Genomic DNA, 7,072 nt, shown 5'->3' on the forward strand with positions numbered 1-7,072 from the left:
ATTTTTAAAATCCAAATGAAATTGTGATAAGACAATGAATACTTCCTTGCTGAAATGCATATACAAACATGCATACTATTGGGTGCGCCATGTACGAATAAATTAATTGAAAATAATAAATTGCCATAGATCAATAATCAATTAGTATTTTATCATAATATAAATATGTTGTTGATGGCAAGTATCCTACTATATTATTATCACGATGGTGTATTAGTGGTGAATACGACATTTAGGCAGATGACGAAGTTATAAATATGATTTTTTTTTATATACATAAACAAATCTTTGATTTTTAGTTGAACTTACCTCGAATTATGTAAGTATGTTAGAAATTTATCAATGAAGCCAAAGGTGTCAGCAACACAATCAACACAGCGTCACAATATTACATCTACTATAGTTTATAGTCATCACAAGTATAAATACTACAACTATTCAATAATGATCACATACAAGAATTCAATTTCATATAAGTTTTTCATATATTATATTAATATAATTGTCTATACAGCTTATATGCTTTAATACTACATAATATTAATGTAGTTAATAAATGTATACATGTACAGGATGATTTTTAACATATATCAGACAATAGACAATATAGAACGAATGTTATTTCTAAATATTTACCTATATTACATATTAGGTTTTTATTAACTGTTATACATGAAACTTTATATCTTATAATAGTTATAAATGTATAATGTATTCACTCTGCTATCTAAAATACTTAAGCTGTACTTCAATTTTTTAAATAATTATAACTTAAAAATATACCACTTTTTAAACAATTTTGGTTATACATTTTTTAGAGAAATATACAACTTTAAACATTGACTGATTTATGAGCAACAAAAGTTGTAAGTACTATAATGTCTATAATTAACTAAATAATCATCCTGTACCTAAATAATAAAATATATTATTAAAAATAACCCTAAATAATTTATATTTAAATCACATCTATATTCGTATATAAACACAAAATCAAGAACAATCATAAATAAACTGTTAAAAATATAAATTGTAATTAGTAGATACTAGGTAGATATTATTTATTGGTCATAAATATAAATTTTTATTTCAAGTCAAAAAATAAAAATAAAACCGATATAAATACGGAAAGAAAAAAACCGTAGGCGCGTAAAATACTCACGACCAAAAAAACTACTTCGTAGGAGTCCTAAAAATCCCATCATGCCCGGCGACGACGACGCCTTATTAAAAATAATAATCAAACGAAAAAAGCGCCGTTTAGAGAGACAGAGAAAGAGGGAGAGAGAGACACCGTCGACGTACTGCGGTTATGTTATAGAGAAAAAAAAGAGAGACCAGAGAGTATATTATTATTATTATTATTATTATATAGAATGAAATACGACGAATGTCGTAAAGGTATGACGTCAACAACGTGTCACCATGTGTTAAACCGTGCGGTATGTATGTGTGTGTGTGTATATTATAATGTGTTGTTTGTACACATATATTCATGTGTTTGTTGTGTGTGTGTGTGTGTGTGTGTGTTACAGGCACACATATATAGTGTAGTGCAGTAATCGTGAGAAACCCTAATGGCGACAGGTTATACGAAAATCGTTATATAGTTCCATGTGCCGCCGCCGCTACACCATGATAACATGACGATCGGTTAATTTAACTGCGCCTATCCTAACACATGATATTAATATTATATATATATATATATTATACTTGTATATATAATATCAGTCGGCATCGTCTTTACCTCATCTCTAGTCCTCCCCCGCGCAACCATTAGCCCGTCGGTATATATACGCCTATATTATGTGAGGCTCCGGTATATGACATATTCGGGATGCGAAGTCTATTATAATTGGTATATTTTATTTGATAAATAATAATTTTTTATTAGGTACTTATATACAATATATTAGATATATTTTGGGTCACACACACGAACGCGCACACCCGCATTTTCTGTGCAACACCTCTTTTTTGTGTCTTTTTTTAAACACACGTGATGGGAAAAAAGTAACCGACAAAATATTAAATAATAATCGTAATCAGCTGAAGCAGACGGAGACTGCGCGATTATCGGAGCCCGGAGGACAGATTATATATTATAATATATTATACCTAATGGTTCGAGCACGCACCGCGGGACCAGACTATATTTATGCGATGATAATAATATTATATTATACATTAGATATTATTATCTCTCTATCGTCGTATTGTACAGATGATAATAATGCGTGTGGTTATATATATATATGTTTTTTTCTAAAGGCCATGTGGTCCTGCATGTGTTTCGCACTGCCGTGTGTAAAATATAATAATAATGAAATAATAACATATATAGATATCATATTATTATATAGTATACACGTTCGACTCGTATACATTATATAGCTAATATCCGGCGAGGCCGTGTCTCCGCCCCCGAAAGAACGATAATCCATTATACCAAACGTGTCAAGTATATATACCTCCTATATAGTGTATATATATACGATTTGAATAACACTTTTTGTGCGTGGAAAGACGAAAAATAAGTCAAGAAGATCGACTAGACGTATATATATATATATATATATAGTATAAACCTATATGGAGTACGGAGGGGTAAGTATATAATAGGTATACAATATTATATATATAGGTACGTCATATGATCACGTCGGTGATTCGTTTCGGAGGAAAGGAAACGAAGAAGAAAAAACGACCGTCATGGCGAGATTTTAATGGCCATCGTCGTCTTCGTCGGGTAGGTTTAATATATTATAGATATATACATATTACATAGTATATAATGGTGACGGCGATGCAAGCGAGAAGAAGGTCGCATCGACGCGTTTCGTCGTGGCCCGGTGCGCACGTCGATTCCCTTTGTGAACGGGTCGGGTTTTAAGTATATATATGCATTTCCACGAACGGCGGGAGGTAACAATAATAATATATATATTATATTATACACGACGAGGGACCAAAGACCTGCAGCACATCTGGACGGGCCCCGAAGAGTCGCATCCCGCGAGTATAGACTCTGCGGGGCGTGGGGTTCGAGGGATGGGGTTCTTTTTTTTTCGAGATTACACGGAGAATAACACCTTGCGGTGGATCCTCAGCCCGCGTCAAGGTCGGGTTTTCTGCTGCATCAGCACCATTAGATATATGATTATTATTATTATTATTTGTAGCACTATGTATATATATGTTGCCGGACGTGCTCGTATTTTTCTTTTGACCCCCAAAATATTTTCTGTTCTTTTGTCCGAATACATATATTAGGTATATTACATAGACTTATACACCTAAGTCCTAAACCCGTCACCGGACCACACACACGTGCACGCGATGGCTCCGAAAAACACACGGAGAATGTGTTCAATTGTGTGCGAGTCGGTCACACATAAATAAATATAATACACGCACGCACTCGCACCGGATTTTAGGTGTGTTTATTTTTTTTTTGTATATATATATATATGTGCGTGTGTGGATATCTACGTTCTGTGAGACGGGTCGTTTAAAGTATATTATATTAAATACACACATATATATATATATATATAATATATGTACAAAGGTTATTCAGGCCCACAGAGCCATTTTCATCACGTATGTATAGAGGTGCGCCAGGGCGAGGTCACCACGAACGTATATATGTATATAATATATTATATAATATATAAACCGTTCAGAATTTAATGGAAATAAATAAACAAAATATACCTCCGCGGGAGGGCAACCAAACGACCATGCGGCGACTGCGTGTGCACCGTGCATGTCGAGCGTGAATATATCCGCTGCACGCATTTCGAAAATTTTGTTAAATCGTGGAAAAACGTTTTATATATTGTGTAATATTGTAAACGCTTGTTATGTACCTGCAGCTAAATGCAGGGCAGAGCAATTTGCAATAATATTGAATTGTTTTTAATTCGAGGGGATCACGATGAGTTAATAATATGTAAATAGTTATTAATAATAATACATATTACCTATATAGTATGCGCGTGTATTGTATTTATATTAAGAATCGTAATATACATAAGTGCTTACCACTTGGGCGTTGGGCGAGTGGAGCAGTTCGTGTTTCTCGAGCAAGTCGCGATTGCCAAAAGCAGCGTTGCACTGCAAGCACCCGTATTGGCCGGCCACCGCTACTGTGGTCGGGGGCGAGGACGGTTGCGACGAAGGCGGCCGTGCGCGACATCCTCCGTCCAAGTGTTCCTTTAGCGATCCCAGGTCAACCGATTCCCGACAAAACGGACAGTACTGTAAATGCTGCTGCTGTTGCTGTTGCTGCTGCTGCTGGTGGTGTAGGTCCTGGTAGTCTTTGAGAAGACCCTCCAGACTCATCCCGGGCAACGGAACTGTGGGCAAAATAGAGACGAAAATTAATATAAATAAAATACAACTATCATTATTATTTAACTATACAATATAATATCGGAAAATACCGGTCGGAATACACGAAAATATATTATAATATGATAGCTAAACTTATAATAAATTACGCCCATATAATATATACGCCTACGTAGTTATATATATGTGTACACGATATAGATACCTATATACTAAATATACCTAACAATGTAGGGAAGCGTATTATAAAGTGTGCCTATATATTTATAGGATATTCAGTTATACAATAAAATTTATTTTTGTATTGCGGCCATTTGAGTGCGCCAGTTCAATGTATTCGAACGGCGGGTGGCTGCAGGTATACAATATATATATGCACCTGTTGTTCGTGAATACGCATTGTTCGTCGCGCCAATGACACGAGACGGCACGAGCAAAGGGCGTGATAGTCGCACCTGCCCGGGCGTTTGAGGGGGGGTCCTGCGCGCAGGTAACGTGACCTCCTATAAACCAATCAGGTGTGTTCGTCGACCTGTCTATTGTTATACGAAGCACCGTCCATCTTCTTATTTATTTACCTTGTTATTTTTGAATTCCTACATTTTTTTTTTTTTTTTGGAGGACAGATGGCCATCGAATTGCAAAAGTCATAATAAAAGTTTGGTTTAATCTTGGGTTTTATAATGATAATGTAATAATTCCATTCGGAACCGAAAACGCTGCAGGTTTCTTATTTATCTCCCACGACATTCACAATAATAATATATAAGTATATAACAGCAGTGTAAAAAACAATAATTATCATAATTATCTACAGCGACTTTACAATAATTATATATAATACCTATATCACCATAAAGTAAACAGGTATACTCAGTACCTACACACATTATAACATAATATATTACTTTTATATACTTGATTTTATTGATTGGTTACAACATGATACAACTAAACTATATTATAATATGAATATACTCGTATAATATAAATATAATATATTAGGTATATATTTAAGATGGAAGAGTATACTGCGAGTGGTTAATGTGTTATAGGTTCGACCGGATGGAATCCGGTCACGGCGTTTTAACGATCTTTCGGAGATGTATATACAAGTGTGTATTTATGATCGGTCTAAATCGTTCGCGGGTTTGTTGTATATTTTTCTGTTATACCTACACGTGTAAAAAAAAGTAAATACATATATATAGGTACCATACGGCTGTGCGAGTTCAATTCACGTTTTTAATAATATATATATTTATGCAATGAAAAGTAATGAACTATATAGCTACCTATATATAATATATAGTACAGCTGATCAAACCGAAAGATGCGGTGTATTATATAAATATATACATGTACAATAAATAAATAAATTACTACTATTGTATATACATATATAATTTAATATGCTGCAATATTGTGTGAACATTGTTTTCTCAACACACGTATATATATCAAGGTACCTAACCTATATGTATATAGATATATATATTATAGTCCCTGGGACACGTTTATCACTCGGCATCTGGCAAATCGTATGGTCTACAAATATATGCGTCATTATAAGATATACCTATACATAAACGTATTAAACACGTTTATATTATATACAATAAGGCAAAATATAGGCACGCATACAATTGTAGATATATGTACCTACTTATATACTTATATAAATATAGGTACCATATACGTCATGTTATTACAACCTATATAGTGGTGTACTTTATATATAGACGATGTACCTATTTATATAAATATATGTGCAAAATACGTTAACTTAAAATAAATACTAAATAATAATAGTAGTTAGCAATATTTATGAAACTATATCATAACCTATATATTAAGTACCTACCTATATTTCGAAAATATTATTTTTACATAATTTAGCAAATCTAAATTATTGAAAAACAATAGTATTAATTATAATTACATATTATAATAGTATCTATTGAAATTAATTAATAAGTGGAATAGTGGCCTAACGGTCAGCATTTTTCCAAGAGTACATCCCTAAGCCAATTACTATATATACTATGTACTAGGTACTCATCTGCTCTTCTATATAGCTCTTGTATATATACACTTTAAATGTTTAGGTATAAATTATAATTTCCTAAATATATTATTGATCAACTCATTCAAAGTCAATTTTTACATGTATTGTAATACCCCCAAATAATATTCTGTTGTAGAATATGAAATAAAAATGTAAGTAATTTATAAAAATTAAAACGAAAAAAAATTAAAAAAAATTATCATTATTTTTTCAAAAATGTTATTTTGCAATTATATAAAATTATGTAAGAATTATATCTTCAAAAAAGTTAAAAGTTTTAAAAATATTGAGTTTAGACACTTAATAATATGTATATATTTTTATCAATCGCTATTGACGTTATTCATTATTTAATATTTTTATGTATAAACGCCGGTGAGGCCGCGAGGGCAATATTTACATGTAAAAAAAATTCTTGAATTTTATCAGTTCGAAGAATTCGTTATAATATATAGGATGATGATGTTCCGAAGAACCACGTAAAAGTTTCCAGCTAAATCTTGCACAGAAAAAAAATTATACGAAGGTCTTGTTGTATATAATATGCGGTTCACTATCGGTGTATAGCGTATATACAAAAAATTAGTAATATATATTTATTTTAAGTTAGTACTTTATTATTAGTAAATTATTTATACAATGTGT

The sequence above is a fragment of the Acyrthosiphon pisum genome, chromosome A1 (assembly GCF_005508785.2).
Source record: "Acyrthosiphon pisum isolate AL4f chromosome A1, pea_aphid_22Mar2018_4r6ur, whole genome shotgun sequence".
Classification (NCBI taxonomy): Eukaryota; Metazoa; Arthropoda; class Insecta; order Hemiptera; family Aphididae; genus Acyrthosiphon; species Acyrthosiphon pisum.